Genomic DNA, 21,952 nt, shown 5'->3' on the forward strand with positions numbered 1-21,952 from the left:
AGGCACAGGACTTACTCCTTTTCAGCACACATGGATCGCTCTTAGTGTAACTTGGGAGAAAATACATGGTTTCAGCAATCAAACCTGGATCAGTCTAGTGTGGAACAAATGCCCTACGGGCTTTATTATTACTCTGTCCCTAGCCATTTTTTTCTGATTTAGGGTAGTGTGTTTGCCTTGCATGCAGCCAACATGGCCGACCCAAGTTCGATTCCTCCGCCCCTTTTGGAGAGCCCAGCAAGCTACTGAGAGTATCTCGCCCACACTGCAAAGCCTGGCAAGCTCCCCGTGACGTATTCAATATGCCAAACACAGTAACAACAAAGTCTCACAATGGAAACATTACTGGGCCCGCTCGTGAAAATCGATGAACAATGGGAGGACAGTGACAGTGACAGTGAATTTAAAAGGATTTGTTATTATATTGCTTATTAGGTAGGGAGTTCATATGATGTAACTTTGTAAATCACTGTATCTTAGCAAAAATTTATACTGTACATCATCCTTTGAAATCAAAACATATCATTATACTGCTGACATTAATATATAAATATTTAGTAACTTAAAATTGTTGATATCTAAGATATATCTCTTCCTATTTAAATGATTTCCATTTTGCTTTGTTTTGTTTTGTTTTGTTTTTTGCAAATAATACCCTACATTGCCTTGCTCGCAGCCAACATGGCCAACGCGAGTTCGATTCCTCCGCCCCTCTCGGAGAGCCCGGCAAGCTACCGAGAGTATCTCGCCTGCACAGCAGAGCCTGGCAAGCTCCCCATGACGTATTCGGTATGCCAAACACAGTAACAACAAAGTCTCCAATGGAGACGTTACTGGGCCTGCTTGAGCAAATCGACGAACAACGGGAGGGCCTTTACCTTTTACCTTTACCTCTACCCTACATTTATGCTAACTTCAGAATTTTAAACTCTCTAGTCTTTAGAACGTCAACAGAAAAAATAATTTTGTTCGACTACTCCTAAGTACAGAGATGTCCCTTTTTTCAAAAATATTTAGTCCAGTTGATAGGAGAGAAATGTGTTTAAAACCTGGGATAAGATGAACAGAAGTGTGTGAAATCGTGGACAAGGTGATCGATCATTTTCTCCTTAGGATGGTGGTTTATTCGGTGTTACTATATAAACCAATATGGTTAAACTTGTACAAGTTTTAAGTAAACCAGTATAAGTTTTTTTGTCAATTAGAATACTTTGGAAATTTCTGATTAAATCAAATTTCTTTTCTTTTTTCTTCCTTTTTTTTTTTTATTTAGCTTTTTGGGTCACACCTGGTGATGCACAAGGGTTACTCCTGGCTCATGCACTCAGGAGTTACTCCTGGTGGTACTCAGGGATGCTGGGAATCAAACCCGGGTTGGCCGTGTGCAAGGCAAAAGACCTGCCTGCTGTGCTATTGATCCAGCGCCTAAAGCAAATTTCTTATTGGAAAATCACTTCCTCATATGAATTTTGTCTCATGAAAGGTGTATAGAAGGGGGCTTCTAGAATTGGCAACATTCCTTCCAAAGACAAGAACTTTTTCAACTCCAGTGATTGGGTTTTAAGGAAGCATCTAGCCTCTGGTTAATTTTGTCACTGTAACACTATAGCACTGTCCTCCCATTCTTCATAGATTTGATGGAGCAGGCACCAGTAACATCTCCATTGTGAGACTTGTTGTTACTACTATTTTTGTCATATCCAATACACCAGGAGCTTGCCAGGGTACTTACTCTTGGTAGCTTGCGAGGCTCTCTGAGAGGAACAGAGTAATCTAACCCAGGGCGGCTGGGTGCAAGGCAAACACCCTACTGGTTGTGCTGTTGCTTTCAAACTAATTTGACCAAACACAAGCAAAAAATACTTTTTCTCCTTTTGAAAAATTCTCTGTTGACCGCTCCTGAGAACTAAGGCTTTTAACCTACAGCTCTACATCTGTCAAATGAAGTAACAGATAGTTGATTTTTTTTCTCTACAAGATATCACTTTAAGACACAAATAGAATCAGTTCTCAGCCACTGAACCACAGTTTTTGCATCAAATATTCTCTTTTTTATGTATGTTACTTTGGCTCCAAGTAAAAGTACCACCTGTCCTGAAACTGTCCAAGGAACACAAGTTAAGCTTCCTTTTTATATTTTTTAAAGGAAAAAAAGAAATTGAGTAGAAGTTACTATTGAGCTTCCTAGGAAGTGTTATAAACATTTAAAGAGAGTGGACTTACATTGCTGTTTAAATTACTAGAGTTACTGTGCTGCTTTCTAAGTCTGCCCATAAAGATAGATACATTTCCCGGTACTTCTCCTATACTGGGAATACCAGAAATGCTTGGACAGTAATTTATTTTTCTTAAATTTTATTTTATTTATTTATTTATTTATTTATTTATTTTTTCTTTCTTTTTGTTTTTTTTTGCTTTTTTGGTCACATTCATTGATACACAGGGGTTACTACTGGCTCATGCACTCAGGAATTACTCCTGGCAGTGCTTGGGGGACCATATGAGATGCTGGGAATTGAATCCAAGTGGGCCACATGCAAGGCAAATGCCCTACATGCTGTATTATTGCTCCAGCCCCTTGGATCATTATTTTTGGTTGAATATCCTTTCTGACAGGCTAGAACGATAGCACAGCAGTAGGGCTTTTGCCTTGCATGCAGCCAACATGGCCAATCCGAGTTCGATTCCTCTGCCCCTCCGCCCCTCTCGGAGTGCCCGGCAAGCTACCGAGAGTATCTCGCCTGCACGGCAGAGCCTGGCAAGCTACTTGTGATGTATTCAATATGCCAAACACAGTAACAACAAAAGTCTCCGATGGAGACGTTACTGGGCCCACTCGAGCAAATCGATGAACAACAGGAGGACAGTGACAGTGACAGTGACATAATCCTTTCTGCCATGAACATCCTTTCAGTCAAGAAAATAATATCAGAGTCACTGAAAAGTAGGGATTTTTTTCCCCTTCTTTCTCCACTGTTGGTTTTATCCACAAAGAACATTAAAAAATACTCATGGAGACTTAAAATGTATGCAAATCAGCAGTAAATAAAGTCTGTGGGTCTAAAGGAGGAGTGCAGAGAGGAGGGCAAGGTTTGGAACACTGAAACCCTACCCTTCCAAATAATAAATGAAGGACTTCCTCTCCTCCACAGAGCCATGCCTTTCTCTCACGCCCCATTTCCCTGCAGTTAATAAACTCTAATGAGATAGCAATGTCTGTGCACTTCTGTGTTATACAGCTGTCCTCTCCCTCTCTTGGACACCTCCAGTGACAGATTTGTCTCTTTCATTAAAAGTACTCACTCCTCCCTCTTCTCCGTTATATCATCTTGTTAATCGCATTCCTTCCTCTGATCCTCTCTTCTCTCTCCCTGCCTCTCTTCCCCCACCTCTCCATCTTTATCCCCATCACCATAGAGGAAAGAAAGCAAAAATATTTGCTTACATCATTAAATCATTACCTGTGAGAAGAGGGTTACATGACTCAAAGTGAGCCAGGGAAAGAAAGGACTAAAGGCATGGCTTAATGATTTGGGGGTTGAATTATTAATCTAACATGTTAATAGTAGGGACAAACCATAGTACCTAAGGACTATTGAATTAAAATAACTCTGCTCACTGTAAGGGGTTTTGCTCCTTATTCTCCCTCCAGCATGAAATCAAATGGTTTGACTAAAAGCTAATAATGTTTTCTTAGAAAGAGTCACTTTGAACATCCTTTCTCAAAATTTTTCAACTACAGCAGTATCATGAAATTTCTGACAGCTCTTTAGGTGAAAAGGAACTAACTGAAAGATTTTGTGAAACAATGAATCAAAAGTCAGAAGAGTCTCCTCAACATTCTTTCTTGAGATACTAAAGAAAGTCTAGTTAGACAAGGGATAATTTTATTATCAGCTGGTAATTTGCAGTCACTTTTTTCTACTTTAAGATTCAAATAGCATGAAATAGGAAACTATTATCTGTTTTAAACTTCATGACCACGTTGTTAGAAATTTAATTCATCTGTTTATGATTAACTGATTCTGCATCCATCAAAATAATGTTTGATGAGTGTGATAGTGGATTAAAGAAGACTTCAAAGATGGTTCTAATTAATTTTACTAGGAATCCAAGTGTTGCAAGAATAAAACAACCTTCGCTAGACAAATTTTGATTCTGATCCCAGCTAGGATTTTGGAAGGTGTATCTCTACTTTTAAAATGCCAGAACCAATGCATTTACTCGGGCTTCTTTCCCTGTGCGGTTCATGAGATTGTTTATGTGAACTCAAAAAGTTTCCACTCTCTTCCATAACTATGACTCAAAAGGAGTAAAATGCTATTTCATCACTTTAATATTTTGAAGATGGAATTAGGTCTGGCCTTTCTTAGTGGCCAGAATTTATTTTGTTCTCCCTTCAAAGAAAGCATTTGGCAAGAACTAATGTACAGAAAAGACAAAAAAGACAGACATTAAACACTACAAGATGTGAATTGAATGGTTGGAGGGTAATTTGCAGATCTTGCTGACAAGTGATACACATGATAGTGGGAAACAAGCAGAAAACTGCAGATTAGCTGTGTGATAAAGGAGAAACCCTGAGAGACAGCAATATTTTGCAAGCTTTTATTTCCTTTATCATCATATTTTTCTTTTCAAGGATGCATTTAACTTGAGGTCATTAGATGTGGTTTAAGGAATTGATCACTAGAATATCTGATTTTTCCTATGTAATATGAAGTCTGTATTAAACTAAAGGAAACAATTGTTTTGACAAAGTCATAAATTAGATGTGTAATAAAGTCATATTAAAAGATCACGTTGTTATTATAAAAGTACCTATTTCAAATAATACAAGTTATTGTGCTGCTTCTGATTATTTGTAGATGGTAGACTAAGGATCATCTATACTTTGAAGCTTTGCTTTCTCCTCTTAAATTGACCCTGATACGATGGCAGTAAAAACATCTGTCCACTGAAAGATGATCAGTTATCAATTAATACGTTAGAAATGGTGACAATGAAACCATTAAAGAAAATGGAATAAATCCCTAACACAATTTGTCTTTCTGCAATGTCATAATACTATTTTTTTTTAGGTATAATGTTGTGCCGCTACTCTTGCGGCCACATGCTCTAGAAATTCTAAGATTTTAATAATTAGGGACTGAAGAAATCACAGCAGCAAGTTGCTGGGGTCCAAGATTGGCTTGTGTGTTTCTTGATTGTGGCCATGTGGGAGCTAAAGTAGATGGCGGGTGGATGTGACATTTTCTTGGTGTCCCATCAGGGCAAGGAGAAGGAGGGTTCACTACTCCCCTGTCCCGAGAGACTTGGGATTTGCTATATGGCGACTTGTACCTTGTGCTTCTAGAAAATGGCAACTCTTAGAGGGAAGGGCGAGGGACAACACCTGCCCTGTCTGGAGCAGCCCAGCGGAGAAGGTCTTTTGCAAAGTCTAGGGCCATCTCTGTCACAAGTTGCTCAAGTAAGAGATTCATCTGTGTGTGAAGATAATTCATCCATAGTACTATCTTAAGAAAAACAAGAACTAGAACAATTTTGTCAAAATGAGAAATGTCATTTACTTAACCCATTTCACTAGTCACCTAAAATTAAAAAAAAAATCTGAGGTCAATGCTTTGTTTCATAAATTCATTTTTCCACAATGGTACTGAATCCTTTGCAGAATGCGGCTTGCTCACAAGGTTGCCCTTCATCTAGTGTTCTGACAATCCTATTCGGGATGACTCGACTGAACAGTTTGTAGATGACAGACAATAGGCAGATTGGGCGATAGTTGCCAATGTCGTGGATGTCTCCCTTCTTGTACAGTAGTACAGTCCTGCTGGTTTTCCATTGGGACTGAAACTTGCATTCAGACAGGTAGCGTGTGAATAGACGAGCCAGTGTATTGATGACTACTGACTGCAGAAATTTCAGGTGTTCAGGTCTGACCTTGTCTGGACCAGATGCTGCTTGCTTCTTTACCGACAAAAGGGCATGTTGGATTTCAGAAGAGAGAACGTTGGGAACATCATATCCATCCTGCAAAATTTGGTATGTTGGCAGGTGGACATGACTATAGAAGAGATCCGAGTAGAAATCATGAATAATCTTCTCCATTGCCCTTTTGGAAGATGTGATAGATCCATCAGGAGGTCAGAGGGCAGTAATCTTGGTCTTGTAGTTGGCGAAGGACAGGTGGGCATTATGAATGCCTTTCCCAGCTTCTGCCACATCTACCAGCACTTCTTCTTCTCTCTTTGAGGTTTTCCTTTATCGCATCTCTGCACTGCTTTGTGAGCCCGGACTTTCGCTTGCGGTTGCCTGAGGCATGCGCCAAAACATGTTGGTGATTAAGCTCAAGAGTTTTCGAAGACAGGTGTTTTTTTGTGGCTATGTCTTTTTTGGCATTCCTTGCACAATCATAGAGGAGCTGAACCACTTGATCGTATCCCTCATCAATGTTGTCTATGACGGCATCTTCCCATGGTGCAGCAATAGTAATACCCTACCCTCTCTGCTTCCATCAAATGCTGGAGACCCGGGGATTGGATTACGCACAGAAGACCCACACTACCCCTGCCGGTACCAGATAAAAACCTCACTGGCAGACCTCCACTACCTCCACTACCTCCACTACCCAGCCATCGCCATGCTCTAGGATGCTTTTTCAGATTTGCGGCTGCTTTGCATCTGCGTGACACATTATATCACACTTAATACTCATCTTCCAGGATTGCCACACCATATTTGATAGGATTCAAATATGGTTTTTACAATGGGAACACCTACAAGGGTGATTAGAGACCTCCCCAATAGCCTCTATCCCTCTCGGAGAGCCTGGCAAGCTACCAAGAGTATTCCGCCCGCATAGCAGAGCCTGGAATGCTATCCATTGTGTATTTGATATGCCAACACCAGTAATTACAATGGGTCTCATTTCCCTGACCCTGAAGAAGTCACCAATATGGCAGCTTATAGCATATTAATATAATTATTTCATGATTATGTAATTTTATACTTTTTTCCATCAAAATGTGATAAGTAAATTACTATGTTTGGATTTTTACATAAATTAAATACATGTCCTTTGTGATTGATTTAAACTTTTTCATTATTCCAAGCTTCATCTTTTCTAAGTATTTTATCCCTTTTTATTGAAACATCTTGCATGGAAAGAATACGTGTTATTTACCCTTTCATTTGTTTGAGCATTAGGGTTCCTATTTTTTTTATTTGGACTATTTATAATTTCACCAGGGCTGGATCGATAGCACAGTGGGTAGGGCATTTGCCTTGCACACTGCTGACCCAGGTTTGATTCCTCCATCCCTCTCGGAGAGCCTGGCAAACTTCTGAGTGTAACCCTGTCCACTCAGCAAAGACTGGCAAGCTCCCTATGGCATATTTGATATGCCAAAAACAATAACAAGTTTCACAATGGCGATGTTACTAGTGCCTGCTTGAGCAAATCAATAAACAATGGGAGGACAGTGCTACAGTGCTATTTATAATTTCATTATTGTTCATATAACAATACTTATAAACATTTGCATACAAATTTGTGTGGCTATTGACTCTTATTTCTCTTTAGTAAATTTTTAGGAGTAAATTTGTCTGATAATATACTAACCATATATTTTTAATTATTAGGAACTACAAAAACATGTTCCAATGAAAAATTATTATTTTATTTATTTTTATATGTCCAGAAATATGAAAATTCATGTATATCCACATCCACATAGTACTTGTCAGAGCTGTACTTATTTATTTATTTATTTATTTGGGCTGTAGTGATAGCACAGTGGGTAAGGGTGTTTGCCTTGCACCCCGCCAACCCAGGTTCAATTTCTCCACCCCTCTCGGAGAACCTAGCAAGCTAACGAGATTATCTCACCTGCATGGCAAAGCCTGGCAAGCTACCCATGACGTATTCAATATGCCAAACACAGTAACAAGTGTCACAATGGAGACGTTACTGGGCCAGCTCGAACAAATCAATGAACAATGGCAGGACAGTGACAGTGACAGTGATTTATATATTTAGTTAGTTAGTTACTGAAGTGAATGGGTAGTGGATCTCACTGTGGTTCTGATTTGCATTTCTTTCACTGTCAGTGTCATTCTGCCCTTCATCGATTTGCTCAAACTGGCCCCAGTAACGTCTCCATTCGTCCTAGCTTTGAGATTTTAGCAGCCTCTCCTTACTTGTCCTTCACCGGGGCTCTTTGTATAGGGGTGGGTTGAGTCTCCCTCCCTGCCTCAAGCAGAACCACAGCAGTTAAAACCTCCAGAACCCAGCCACAGCCATGTTCAAGGCACTCTCCACATGCTTGGACAAGCCTCACGCATGAAGGAACCGGCAGAGGAACCCAGGTATGCGAGACCCAGGGCTGAGATCTCCAAGCCTGCTCGGATGGGGACTGGGTCTCTGCCACCCAGATCCCCCATTTTCCAGTAGTCTGACAGTCACACCCACAAACTGCCCCCAGCACCTTGTCATCCCAACAATGGCCAAGATCTAGAGATTATAAAACAACTCCTGGAAGCAACCTCTTATAATCTACCTATTGATATACCTAAAGCAGCACACGTGTGTTTAGTTTTAATATACTTGCTTGTATTCTCTTATATATATTTTTCTGTCCCTCTCAGAAAGCCTGACAAGCTACCGAGAGTATCCCACCCACACAGAGCCTGGCAAACTCCCCATGGCATATTTGATATGGCAAAAACAGTAATAAAGGGTCTCATTAACCTGACCCTGAAAGAGCCTCCAATATGGCACTGTTTCATTTCCTTAATGACTAATAATGTTGAACATTTCTTAATATAGTTATTAATATTTGTATACATACAATAAAAGTTTATTAAATTTCTTGTCCATTATTAGTTTTTTAATATACAGCATTTTTGAGTAATTAATTTTGGAGTTCTTTTATATTTTTTACATAATATTTGAGAGATAATTACTTGAAAAAACATACTATTTTGTAATTTCTTTTTACTGTTTTTTTTTTTGAACTGCATTATTTAGAGAGCAAATGTTTTTAATTTTGATGATGTACAATTTTGTTGCTATGATTTTTGTTATATGAAGGAAAGTACTGTATAACTGAAGTTCATTAAAATATACTTCTAAGAGTTATGTACTTTTTACTCATATCTTTAGGTCTTTGAACTACTTCAAATTGTTTAACTTGATCTGACTTTGTTTTATTTATTGATTTTGGCCATACCTTTCAGTGGTCAGGAACTACTTCTGCCTCAGTGCTCTGGGGACCAAACAGGGAGAAAATGGATTCATTTTCAAATACACATCCAGTTGTACAAACAGCATTTAACAAACATTTTTCTCTAAATATTACTTGATTAAAATTTTTATAAAAAGGCTTATAGCTATGTTCTGAATCCTAAACACTGTATAAATATATTTCATAATATTTTTATGAAATTATTACATGGTTTGATGACTATCACTGTAGTATGTTTTGAAATTGTGAATAATAAATCCTTCAATACTTATATTTAATCAAGTCTGGATTCATTATTCAGAACTCTTCACATTTTTATGAATTTTAGGATCAATTTGATAATTTCTGCAAAACAATTATAAAAAAGCAGCATAGATTTTTAAGAAAGTTGAGTTTTACACTAATTGAGTGTTCCTACAAATATTGGGTTTTCCTTTTCATGAACAAAAGGGCTATCAAATTTAACTAGAGGTCTTTTTCAGTGATATCTTGTAATTTCTAGTGTTAGAGTCCTATACTGATAGCTAAACTTATTCTAAAATTTTCATTATTTTTGATGATCTGTGTGTACATTGTTTCTAATTTTAACTTCTACATGTTTATTTATTGTCAATGTAGATAATAGAGTCTCCTGCCCCCACTCCTGGCTGTCCTCGCCGGGGCCCCTTGGAGAGGAGCAGGTTGAGTTTCCCTCCCCTCCCCGACCAGCGCTCCTGCAGCCGAAGACCTACAGAACCAGCCACCACCATGCTGAAACCACTCTCCACAGGCATGAAGGTACCGGCAGAGGAACAAAGGCATGCGGGTCCTGGAGCTGAGATCTCCAAGCCTGCTCGGATTGGGGCTGAGCATCCTCCACCCAGATCCTCCAAATTCCAGTAGGCAGGGGTCACACCCACCAACTGGCCCTGGCACCGTGTAATCCCATCAACGGCCAAGACTCAGAGACTATAAAACCCAGCTCTCGGAAGCACGACATCTTATTATCTCATTCCTACTTTGGACAACTGGCAGGCTACCGAATGTAGCCTGCCCACACAGCAGTGTCTGGCAAACTCCCCGTGGCATACCCAATATGCCAATAACCAGTAACAATGTTGGGTCTCATTCTCCTAACCCTGAAAGAGCCTTGAATATGGCACCTCTTAGAAAATGTAAGGGCTAGGACGAAGGAGACGTTACTGGGGCCTTCTCAAGGCAATCGACGAATAACAGGATGGTCGTGTTTGTGATCGTGTATATAATATAATGTATTTTGTTACTTAGTTTATTGCAAGCATTCTGAATTAATACTACCAGTTGTAGTGTATTCCTTAAGATATCCATATACAATATAAATTTATTGATAAAAGTAAATAACTTCAGTTGTATTTTTTTAAAATTTTAATTGGGACTGTTTTGCCCCTAATTCTGGTGCTCAGAGAAACTTCTTCAGGCTGAGTGTTCTGGGGGTGTCTCCTAGAAGTCCTTGTGAGACCAAGTAATATCAGGGATAAGACCTGGATTTCCAACCAACATTGACTTAATCTTTTTGACTTTGACTTTTACATATATTTCATGTCTGATTGTATTAAATAAAACCTCCATTGTATTATAAATCAAAATGGCAAGAATGAACATCATCTTGTTGCTTAACATAGGAAGAAAGCTGTTTTATACTTTTATACTTCACTGTTAAGATACAATTTTGAGTGCTTCAAGTTCTCCTTAATCACATATTTAGAATATACCTTTATTTTTCTAGCTATGCTGTTTTTTATTTTCAGTGTTCTATTAATATAAAATATGTCAGGGCAGACGCCTGGAGAAACGCACCCGTGAGCGGCTGCCGTCCCCGTCCCCTCTCCGGCAGTCACGCGGCGCTCCTCTCCTCTCAAACCCAGGTCAGACCTGCCACCGGTGTGTGGCCCCGGGACTTCCATCTCTCCCTTCGGGACCTCAGGCATCCCAGCAGACGCCTGGAGAAACGCAGCCGTGAGCGGCTGCCGTCCCCGTCCCCTCTCCGGCAGTCACGCGGCGCTCCTCTCCTCTCAAACCCAGGTCAGACCTGCCACCGGTGTGTGGCCCCGGGACTTCCATCTCTCCCTTCGGGACCTCAGGCATCCCAGCAGACGCCTGGAGAAACGCACCCGTGAGCGGCTGCCGTCCCCGTCCCCTCTCCGGCAGTCACGCGGCGCTCCTCTCCTCTCAAACCCAGGTCAGACCTGCCACCGGTGTGTGGCCCCGGGACTTCCATCTCTCCCTTCGGGACCTCAGGCATCCCAGCAGACGCCTGGAGAAACGCAGCCGTGAGCGGCTGCCGTCCCCGTCCCCTCTCCGGCAGTCACGCGGCGCTCCTCTCCTCTCAAACCCAGGTCAGACCTGCCACCGGTGTGTGGCCCCGGGACTTCCATCTCTCCCTTCGGGACCTCAGGCATCCCAGCAGACGCCTGGAGAAACGCAGCCGTGAGCGGCTGCCGTCCCCGTCCCCTCTCCGGCAGTCACGCGGCGCTCCTCTCCTCTCAAACCCAGGTCAGACCTGCCACCGGTGTGTGGCCCCGGGACTTCCATCTCTCCCTTCGGGACCTCAGGCATCCCAGCAGACGCCTGGAGAAACGCAGCCGTGAGCGGCTGCCGTCCCCGTCCCCTCTCCGGCAGTCACGCGGCGCTCCTCTCCTCTCAAACCCAGGTCAGACCTGCCACCGGTGTGTGGCCCCGGGACTTCCATCTCTCCCTTCGGGACCTCAGGCATCCCAGCAGACGCCTGGAGAAACGCACCCGTGAGCGGCTGCCGTCCCCGTCCCCTCTCCGGCAGTCACGCGGCGCTCCTCTCCTCTCAAACCCAGGTCAGACCTGCCACCGGTGTGTGGCCCCGGGACTTCCATCTCTCCCTTCGGGACCTCAGGCATCCCAGCAGACGCCTGGAGAAACGCAGCCGTGAGCGGCTGCCGTCCCCGTCCCCTCTCCGGCAGTCACGCGGCGCTCCTCTCCTCTCAAACCCAGGTCAGACCTGCCACCGGTGTGTGGCCCCGGGACTTCCATCTCTCCCTTCGGGACCTCAGGCATCCCAGCAGACGCCTGGAGAAACGCAGCCGTGAGCGGCTGCCGTCCCCGTCCCCTCTCCGGCAGTCACGCGGCGCTCCTCTCCTCTCAAACCCAGGTCAGACCTGCCACCGGTGTGTGGCCCCGGGACTTCCATCTCTCCCTTCGGGACCTCAGGCATCCCAGCAGACGCCTGGAGAAACGCAGCCGTGAGCGGCTGCCGTCCCCGTCCCCTCTCCGGCAGTCACGCGGCGCTCCTCTCCTCTCAAACCCAGGTCAGACCTGCCACCGGTGTGTGGCCCCGGGACTTCCATCTCTCCCTTCGGGACCTCAGGCATCCCAGCAGACGCCTGGAGAAACGCACCCGTGAGCGGCTGCCGTCCCCGTCCCCTCTCCGGCAGTCACGCGGCGCTCCTCTCCTCTCAAACCCAGGTCAGACCTGCCACCGGTGTGTGGCCCCGGGACTTCCATCTCTCCCTTCGGGACCTCAGGCATCCCAGCAGACGCCTGGAGAAACGCACCCGTGAGCGGCTGCTGTCCCCGTCCCCTCTCCGGCAGTCACGCGGCGCTCCTCTCCTCTCAAACCCAGGTCAGACCTGCCACCGGTGTGTGGCCCCGGGACTTCCATCTCTCCCTTCGGGACCTCAGGCATCCCAGCAGACGCCTGGAGAAACGCACCCGTGAGCGGCTGCCGTCCCCGTCCCCTCTCCGGCAGTCACGCGGCGCTCCTCTCCTCTCAAACCCAGGTCAGACCTGCCACCGGTGTGTGGCCCCGGGACTTCCATCTCTCCCTTCGGGACCTCAGGCATCCCAGCAGACGCCTGGAGAAACGCACCCGTGAGCGGCTGCCGTCCCCGTCCCCTCTCCGGCAGTCACGCGGCGCTCCTCTCCTCTCAAACCCAGGTCAGACCTGCCACCGGTGTGTGGCCCCGGGACTTCCATCTCTCCCTTCGGGACCTCAGGCATCCCAGCAGACGCCTGGAGAAACGCACCCGTGAGCGGCTGCCGTCCCCGTCCCCTCTCCGGCAGTCACGCGGCGCTCCTCTCCTCTCAAACCCAGGTCAGACCTGCCACCGGTGTGTGGCCCCGGGACTTCCATCTCTCCCTTCGGGACCTCAGGCATCCCAGCAGACGCCTGGAGAAACGCACCCGTGAGCGGCTGCCGTCCCCGTCCCCTCTCCGGCAGTCACGCGGCGCTCCTCTCCTCTCAAACCCAGGTCAGACCTGCCACCGGTGTGTGGCCCCGGGACTTCCATCTCTCCCTTCGGGACCTCAGGCATCCCAGCAGACGCCTGGAGAAACGCAGCCGTGAGCGGCTGCCGTCCCCGTCCCCTCTCCGGCAGTCACGCGGCGCTCCTCTCCTCTCAAACCCAGGTCAGACCTGCCACCGGTGTGTGGCCCCGGGACTTCCATCTCTCCCTTCGGGACCTCAGGCATCCCAGCAGACGCCTGGAGAAACGCACCCGTGAGCGGCTGCCGTCCCCGTCCCCTCTCCGGCAGTCACGCGGCGCTCCTCTCCTCTCAAACCCAGGTCAGACCTGCCACCGGTGTGTGGCCCCGGGACTTCCATCTCTCCCTTCGGGACCTCAGGCATCCCAGCAGACGCCTGGAGAAACGCACCCGTGAGCGGCTGCCTGTCCCCGTCCCCTCTCCGGCAGTCACGCGGCGCTCCTCTCCTCTCAAACCCAGGTCAGACCTGCCACCGGTGTGTGGCCCCGGGACTTCCATCTCTCCCTTCGGGACCTCAGGCATCCCAGCAGACGCCTGGAGAAACGCACCCGTGAGCGGCTGCCGTCCCCGTCCCCTCTCCGGCAGTCACGCGGCGCTCCTCTCCTCTCAAACCCAGGTCAGACCTGCCACCGGTGTGTGGCCCCGGGACTTCCATCTCTCCCTTCGGGACCTCAGGCATCCCAGCAGACGCCTGGAGAAACGCACCCGTGAGCGGCTGCCGTCCCCGTCCCCTCTCCGGCAGTCACGCGGCGCTCCTCTCCTCTCAAACCCAGGTCAGACCTGCCACCGGTGTGTGGCCCCGGGACTTCCATCTCTCCCTTCGGGACCTCAGGCATCCCAGCAGACGCCTGGAGAAACGCACCCGTGAGCGGCTGCCGTCCCCGTCCCCTCTCCGGCAGTCACGCGGCGCTCCTCTCCTCTCAAACCCAGGTCAGACCTGCCACCGGTGTGTGGCCCCGGGACTTCCATCTCTCCCTTCGGGACCTCAGGCATCCCAGCAGACGCCTGGAGAAACGCACCCGTGAGCGGCTGCCGTCCCCGTCCCCTCTCCGGCAGTCACGCGGCGCTCCTCTCCTCTCAAACCCAGGTCAGACCTGCCACCGGTGTGTGGCCCCGGGACTTCCATCTCTCCCTTCGGGACCTCAGGCATCCCAGCAGACGCCTGGAGAAACGCAGCCGTGAGCGGCTGCCGTCCCCGTCCCCTCTCCGGCAGTCACGCGGCGCTCCTCTCCTCTCAAACCCAGGTCAGACCTGCCACCGGTGTGTGGCCCCGGGACTTCCATCTCTCCCTTCGGGACCTCAGGCATCCCAGCAGACGCCTGGAGAAACGCACCCGTGAGCGGCTGCCGTCCCCGTCCCCTCTCCGGCAGTCACGCGGCGCTCCTCTCCTCTCAAACCCAGGTCAGACCTGCCACCGGTGTGTGGCCCCGGGACTTCCATCTCTCCCTTCGGGACCTCAGGCATCCCAGCAGACGCCTGGAGAAACGCAGCCGTGAGCGGCTGCCGTCCCCGTCCCCTCTCCGGCAGTCACGCGGCGCTCCTCTCCTCTCAAACCCAGGTCAGACCTGCCACCGGTGTGTGGCCCCGGGACTTCCATCTCTCCCTTCGGGACCTCAGGCATCCCAGCAGACGCCTGGAGAAACGCAGCCGTGAGCGGCTGCCGTCCCCGTCCCCTCTCCGGCAGTCACGCGGCGCTCCTCTCCTCTCAAACCCAGGTCAGACCTGCCACCGGTGTGTGGCCCCGGGACTTCCATCTCTCCCTTCGGGACCTCAGGCATCCCAGCAGACGCCTGGAGAAACGCAGCCGTGAGCGGCTGCCGTCCCCGTCCCCTCTCCGGCAGTCACGCGGCGCTCCTCTCCTCTCAAACCCAGGTCAGACCTGCCACCGGTGTGTGGCCCCGGGACTTCCATCTCTCCCTTCGGGACCTCAGGCATCCCAGCAGACGCCTGGAGAAACGCACCCGTGAGCGGCTGCCGTCCCCGTCCCCTCTCCGGCAGTCACGCGGCGCTCCTCTCCTCTCAAACCCAGGTCAGACCTGCCACCGGTGTGTGGCCCCGGGACTTCCATCTCTCCCTTCGGGACCTCAGGCATCCCAGCAGACGCCTGGAGAAACGCACCCGTGAGCGGCTGCCTGTCCCCGTCCCCTCTCCGGCAGTCACGCGGCGCTCCTCTCCTCTCAAACCCAGGTCAGACCTGCCACCGGTGTGTGGCCCCGGGACTTCCATCTCTCCCTTCGGGACCTCAGGCATCCCAGCAGACGCCTGGAGAAACGCACCCGTGAGCGGCTGCCGTCCCCGTCCCCTCTCCGGCAGTCACGCGGCGCTCCTCTCCTCTCAAACCCAGGTCAGACCTGCCACCGGTGTGTGGCCCCGGGACTTCTATCTCTCCCTTCGGGACCTCAGGCATCCCAGCAGACGCCTGGAGAAACGCAGCCGTGAGCGGCTGCCGTCCCCGTCCCCTCTCCGGCAGTCACGCGGCGCTCCTCTCCTCTCAAACCCAGGTCAGACCTGCCACCGGTGTGTGGCCCCGGGACTTCCATCTCTCCCTTCGGGACCTCAGGCATCCCAGCAGACGCCTGGAGAAACGCACCCGTGAGCGGCTGCCGTCCCCGTCCCCTCTCCGGCAGTCACGCGGCGCTCCTCTCCTCTCAAACCCAGGTCAGACCTGCCACCGGTGTGTGGCCCCGGGACTTCCATCTCTCCCTTCGGGACCTCAGGCATCCCAGCAGACGCCTGGAGAAACGCAGCCGTGAGCGGCTGCCGTCCCCGTCCCCTCTCCGGCAGTCACGCGGCGCTCCTCTCCTCTCAAACCCAGGTCAGACCTGCCACCGGTGTGTGGCCCCGGGACTTCCATCTCTCCCTTCGGGACCTCAGGCATCCCAGCAGACGCCTGGAGAAACGCACCCGTGAGCGGCTGCCGTCCCCGTCCCCTCTCCGGCAGTCACGCGGCGCTCCTCTCCTCTCAAACCCAGGTCAGACCTGCCACCGGTGTGTGGCCCCGGGACTTCTATCTCTCCCTTCGGGACCTCAGGCATCCCAGCAGACGCCTGGAGAAACGCAGCCGTGAGCGGCTGCCGTCCCCGTCCCCTCTCCGGCAGTCACGCGGCGCTCCTCTCCTCTCAAACCCAGGTCAGACCTGCCACCGGTGTGTGGCCCCGGGACTTCCATCTCTCCCTTCGGGACCTCAGGCATCCCAGCAGACGCCTGGAGAAACGCACCCGTGAGCGGCTGCCGTCCCCGTCCCCTCTCCGGCAGTCACGCGGCGCTCCTCTCCTCTCAAACCCAGGTCAGACCTGCCACCGGTGTGTGGCCCCGGGACTTCCATCTCTCCCTTCGGGACCTCAGGCATCCCAGCAGACGCCTGGAGAAACGCAGCCGTGAGCGGCTGCCGTCCCCGTCCCCTCTCCGGCAGTCACGCGGCGCTCCTCTCCTCTCAAACCCAGGTCAGACCTGCCACCGGTGTGTGGCCCCGGGACTTCCATCTCTCCCTTCGGGACCTCAGGCATCCCAGCAGACGCCTGGAGAAACGCACCCGTGAGCGGCTGCCGTCCCCGTCCCCTCTCCGGCAGTCACGCGGCGCTCCTCTCCTCTCAAACCCAGTTTTCCGTAGAGGTGTGGCCTCTTCAGAAGTGGGCGTGGCTTCAGAGTGGGCGTGGCTTCAGAGTGGGCGTGGCCTATTTTCCGGCCGGCGGCCGCTTACGCGGCCGCAGGGTGTTTAGTAATTCAAAGGAACCTAGTTCCCAAGGAATTTGGTCCCCAACTTACTCAGCAATATGAAGAAACAAAGAAAATCCCCACCTCAAGCGGAGGAGAACAAAAACAATCCAGAACATTCTGTCGATACAGCTCACCTAAGGGATCTCTCTGACACAGAATTCAGATATGAAGTCATCAAGATGTTCAATCAACTCAATGAAACGGTCAGACAGACAGCCAGCAACACCACAGATAAAATCGACAAATTACGCGAAGAAATGAGAGCAGAAATGTCACGATTAAAAGACTCCATAGATGAAATGAGAAACTCAGTTTCTTCTCTTAAAAATAGAATGACCGCAGCTGAAAAGAGAATCAGTGACCTAGAAGATCAGCTGCAACAAGCCAACACGCAACAACAAACACTGGCAAGGGACCTCAAAATGGCTCTACAGAGAATCAGAGTCCTAGCAGATGACTCCAAGAGGAACAATATTAGAATTATGGGACTACCTGAACCTCAGGGAAACAATCCCAACGAGAAAAACACCGTCAAACAAATCATTGCTGAAAACTTCCCAGAGCTGCACAATGCAGCCATTCAGGTTCAAGGAGCCCGAAGGGTGCCAGCTAAAAGAGACCCCAACAAAAACACTCCAAGACATATCATACTTAGAATGATCGATACTGCCGATAGAGACACAATACTGCAAGCAGCAAGAGCAAAGAAGGAAATCACATACAAAGGAGCATCCCTTAGATTCACAGCAGACCTATCAGAGGAAACCCTACAAGCCCGAAGGCAGTGGCGAGATATAGTCAAAAAACTCATGGAAATGAATGCTTCCCCAAGAATACTCTACCCGGCTAAACTCTCCCTCAAAATCGAAGGAACAGTACATTATTTTATAGATAAACAGCAGCTCAGGAACTTCATAGACTCAAAACCAAACCTAAAGCAAGGCCTAAAGGGGCTACTATAAGAAAAGACAAACCCTACAACCACAACACACCCGCACAGAAACATGACACAAAACCCCATAACCATTCTCTCTCTCAATGTCAACGGTCTAAATTCACCAGTTAAGAGACACAGAGTGGCAAAATGGATACAGAGACAGAACCCAACATTCTGCTGCCTACAAGAAACTCACCTCAACAGCCAGAGCAAACACAGACTCAAAGTCAAAGGATGGAATACAATCCTGCAAGCAAACAACTCCCTCAAAAAAGCTGGGGTGGCCATACTAGTATCTGACAACATTAATTTCACCTTGAAAAAGATTAGAAGGGACAGTGAAGGCTATTTTCTCTTCATCAAGGGATACGTACAACAGGAAGAAATCACACTCTTAAATGTATACGCACCTAATGAGGGAACAGCTAAATATTTAAAACAACTACTAACAGATTTTAAGGAGGACATCACTACCAACACAATAGTACTTGGAGACTTCAACATCGCCTTATCACCTCTGGATAGATCAACACGAACAAAACCCAGCAAGGAATTATTGGCTTTGAAAGAAGTAATAGAAGAGAAAGGGCTTATGGACTTATACAGGGCTTTACACCCCAAAAAGAAAGAATACACATTCTTCTCCAGTGCGCACGGAACATTTTCCAAAATAGACCATGTGCTAGGACACAAAACACACCTCAACAGAATCAAGAAGATAGAAATAGTATCAGCCATCTTTTCAGACCATGATGCACTGAGGATAGAAGTGAATCACACACAGACACGGAGAACCAAATCAAACACCTGGAAATTAAACAACTCGATGCTGAACAATGAGTGGGTCAGGAACGAAGTCAAGGATGAAATCAAAAGATACCTGGAAACAAATGAGAATGAAGACACAAACTACCAGAACTTATGGGATGCAGCGAAAGCTGTATTAAGGGGGAAATTTATAGCTCTGCAAGCCTATCTTAAGTCGATAGAAACGATGCACATAAACAATTTGACCTCACAGCTCAAGACCTTAGAAAAGGATCAACAGAAAGAGCCTAAATCAGGCAGAAGGAAAGAGATCATAAAACTTAGAGCAGAAATCAACGACATGGAAAACAAAGAAACAATCCGAAAGATCAATGAAACCAAGAGCTGGTTCTTCGAGAAAATAAATAAGATAGATAAACCACTAGCAACACTCACAAAGAAACAGAGAGAGAGAACCCTAATAAATCGAATCAGAAATAAGAATGGGGATATCACAACAGAAACTAAAGAAATTCAAGAGATCATCAGAGACTACTTTGAAAGTCTCTATGCCACGAAACACGAGAACCTAGAAGAAATGGATAAATTCCTGGATCTCTACCATCTCCCAAAGCTGAATCAAGAAGATATAGAGTACCTGAATAGACCCATTCACATCAAGGAAATTGAAACTGTAATCAAAAGTCTTCCCAAAAACAAAAGCCCAGGCCCAGATGGATTTACTAGCGAATTTTTCCAAACATTTAAAGAGGACCTATTGCCAATTCTTCTCAAGCTTTTCCAGGAAATTGAAAAAACAGAAACTCTCCCAAACAGCTTCTATGAAGCCCATATCTCTCTAATACCAAAAGGAAACAAAGACACCACAAGAAAAGAAAACTACAGGCCAATATCCCTGATGAACACGGATGCGAAGATTCTCAACAAAATACTAGCCAATAGAATACAACAACTCATCAAAAAGATCATACATCATGACCAAGTAGGATTCATCCCAGGGATGCAAGGATGGTTCAACATTCGGAAATCAATCAACATAATCCATCATATCAACAAAAGAAAAGATAAAAATCATATGATCATATCAATAGACGCAGAGAAAGCTTTTGACAAGATCCAGCACCCATTCATGATGAAAACCCTTGCCAAAATGGGGATAGAGGGGACTTTCCTCAATATAGTTAAAGCCATCTACCACAAACCTACAGCAAACATCATCCTCAATGGGGAAAAACTGAGACCCTTCCCCCTAAGGTCAGGGACGAGACAAGGATGCCCACTCTCTCCACTACTGTTCAATATAGTACTGGAAGTACTTGCAATAGCGATTAGGCAAGAAAAAGATATTAAGGGCATCCAGATAGGGAAAGAAGAAATTAAGCTCTCACTATTCGCAGATGACATGATACTATACTTAGAGAACCCTAAAACCTCTACCAAGAAACTCCTAGAAACAATAGGCTTGTATAGTAAAGTGGCAGGCTATAAAATCAATACCCAAAAATCCATGGCATTCCTATACGCAAATAGTGAAAGAGAAGCAAGTGACATCAAGAAAACAATCCCATTCACAATTGTGCCCCAGAAAATCAAGTATCTAGGAATCAGCTTAACTAAGGAAGTAAAGGACCTGTACAAGGAAAACTACAAAACGCTACTTCAGGAAATAAAAGAGGACACGAGGAAATGGAAAAATATCCCCTGTTCATGGATGGGGAGAATCAACATCATCAAAATGGCAATACTTCCCAAAGCACTATACAAATTCAATGCAATCCCTATAAGGATACCCATGACATTCTTCAAAGAAATGGAGCAAACACTCCTGAAATTTATATGGAACAATAAGCCCCCACGAATAGCTAAAGCAATTCTTGGGAAAAAGAAAATGGGAGGAATCAACCTCCCTAACTTCAAACTCTACTACAAGGCAGTAATAATTAAAACAGCATGGTACTGGAACAAAAGCAGAGCTGCAGACCAATGGAACAGAGTTGAATATACTGACATTTCCTCCCAAACATATAATCATCTAATTTTTGATAAGGGGGCAAGAAAAGTGAAATGGAGCAGGGAAAGCCTCTTCAACAAACTGTGCTGGCAAAATTGGACGGCTACATGCAAAAAAGTGGGCTCAGATCTCTGCCTAACACCATGCACAAAAGTAAGATCAAAATGGATTTATGACCTCAACATCAGACCAGAATCCATAATGTTTATTGAAGACAAAGTCGGCAAAACTCTCCATGATATTGAAGCTAATGGTATCTTCAAAGATGTCACGCCACTGGCTGAGCAAGTGAAAACAGAGATAGACAAATGGGACTATCTTAAACTAAGAAGCTTCTGCACCTCCAAAGAAACAGTGACCAAAATACAAAGACAGCCTACAGAATGGGAAAGGATATTCACCAAGTACACATCCGACAAGGGGTTGATATCAAGGATATACAAGGTACTGGTTAAACTCCACAAGAAGAAATCACCCAACCCCATCAAAAAATGGGGTGAGGAAATGAACAGAAACTTTCGCAAAGAAGAAATTCGAATGGCAAAAAGGCACATGAGAAAATGCTCTACATCACTAATCATCAGAGAGATGCAGATCAAAACCACAATGAGATATCATTTCACACCACAGAGACTGGCCCACATCCACAAGAACAAAAGCAACCGGTGCTGGCGCGGATGTGGCGAGAAAGGGACCCTCCTTCACTGCTGGTGGGAATGCCGGCTGGTCCAACCCTTTTGGAAAACAGTATGGACGACTCTCAAAAAATTAGAATTTGATCTGCCATTTGACCCAGCTATAGCACTCCTGGGAATATATCCCAGAGAGGCAAAAAGGTATAGTCAAAGTGACATCTGCAATTGTTTGTTCATTGCAGCACTCTTTACAATAGCCAGAATCTGGAAAAAACCTGAGTGCCCAAGAACAGATGACTGGTTAAAGAAACTTTGGTACATTTACACAATGGAGTACTATGTAGCTGTTAGAAAAGATGAAGTTATGAAATTTACATACAAGTGGTAC

This window comes from Sorex fumeus, unplaced genomic scaffold (genome assembly GCF_029834395.1).
Source record: "Sorex fumeus unplaced genomic scaffold, SorFum_2.1 ptg000098l, whole genome shotgun sequence".
NCBI lineage: Eukaryota > Metazoa > Chordata > Mammalia > Eulipotyphla > Soricidae > Sorex > Sorex fumeus.